The sequence below is a fragment of the Dermacentor silvarum genome, chromosome 4 (genome assembly GCF_013339745.2).
Source record: "Dermacentor silvarum isolate Dsil-2018 chromosome 4, BIME_Dsil_1.4, whole genome shotgun sequence".
Lineage (NCBI taxonomy): Eukaryota > Metazoa > Arthropoda > Arachnida > Ixodida > Ixodidae > Dermacentor > Dermacentor silvarum.
In genome coordinates this window covers 233,221,777-233,223,484 of record NC_051157.2, presented here as the reverse complement: position 1 = coordinate 233,223,484, position 1,708 = coordinate 233,221,777, and positions in this window count along the sequence as shown.

Genomic DNA, 1,708 nt, shown 5'->3' with positions numbered 1-1,708 from the left:
GGGGTTGCTTTTGAACATCCAGGGACCTCATTCGACGCGCGGGTTGGGCTAAAAGCCGGGTTTTTCCTTTATTTTTCGCCTATTAGGACCGCCGGCCCACGGGCCGGGAGGCCAACATGGCCGCTCGGCACATACCCTTTTAGTATGTCAGAGCGCCGCCCTTCTCACAGCGTTCTCCTTGCTGTGGGCGGGTCTCCCACCTCGGGGGGGCCGCCCGCGGCCGGTTCTTCTCACGCCTCGGCGATTGATGATGCCGCCGCGGGCCTTTCTGGGGGCGCATCCGGATCCCTCGATGCCTCGATGCCGGCTGCCGCTATTGGGTGCCCGGCGGTCCCCGACCGTCTCGGGGCCCTCTGGGCCGACATGGCGGCCCACCAGTCGCGCATCGAGGAGGTTTTATTCGAAGATAAAACCAAAACATCCAATCCGGTGCGTGCACAGATAATCACCGAGGTCAACTCAATGATGATGATATGTGCAGAATTTCAGGCTGCTGCGGCGGGACGAGAGGGCGCGTTGCAGGAGCTGCGCCACCAGCTGGAAGAGGCCCGGCGCGAGGCTGCGGACCTGCGTGTTCGCGTCGCGTTGGGCGCCGCCGCCTCCGGACCGCCTCGGTCCTACGCGGACGTTGTCGCTGGCGGTCGCGGCGCGGACGTCGCGGGTCCGGCCTCTGGTGCTCCGTCCGGGTTCCGGGCGGCGCCTCGTGGCTTCGGCGGCGTTGCCGCGGGCCCGGTACGCGACGCGGGGCCTCCCGGACATCTCGCTTTCCTCACGCCGATCGGTGAGTCGCGGGACCCGTCCGGGGACGTTCTCGCCGTGTTAAAATCGAACGTGGACCCCTCGGAGGCCGGAATCGGCGAGGTAGATCTCCGGTCGACGCGGCTCGGGGTCACAGTAGTCGCAAAAGATCGCGATACCATCATTAATCTAAAGCAGGCCATCGACGCTTGCCCGGTCACGCGATCGTCGATGACGGTGCGCGTGCCGGAGAAGCGCAGGCCGCATGTCAGGCTGGTCGGGGTGGACCCCGAGGTGTCGGCCGCGAATCTGATCTCGGCTCTCAATGGCCGTAATCCGGGTCTAGATTTGGACACCGCGACGGCCAAGGTTAAGACCACATTTAAAGAACGGGGTGGCAACACCTCCCATATCCTCGAGGTCTCCCCTCCAGATTACAGAAAACTCATGACTCGTCAAAAAGTTTGTGTCGGCTGGACGTCGGCCCGCGTAGTGGAGGACATCCACGTGCCCCTCTGCACGCAGTGCGCGACGTACGGCCACACGCGTCGCTTCTGTCCTGTTCGGAGCGACCCTGCTCGCTCAGTGTGCACGAAGTGCGCCGAGCACCATCTGGCGCAGGAATGCACAGTTCGCTTCGGGGACGCGGCGGTGTGCTGTGCGCCGTGTAGGGGCGCGGGCCTCGAGGCGTCGGGCCACCCGGCGGGTTTTCACACCTGTCCCGTCTTGCTGCAGAGGGTCGCCCGCCTCCGAGCTCGCACGGACTATGGCGGCTAAACACTTCACGTCCCGCCGCGTTCGCGCAGTGTCGCGACGCGGCGGGCTCATGTTTTTCTCTCCTCTTTCTCACGCGAGTCGGCGCGAGGGAGACGCGCCGGCTCGCATTCTCTCTTTCACTTTGATTTCCCTCATTTTTTCTTTTTTTCACGATGCCCCATTTCTTTTGCTTTCTGTTTTGCCGGCCTCCGTG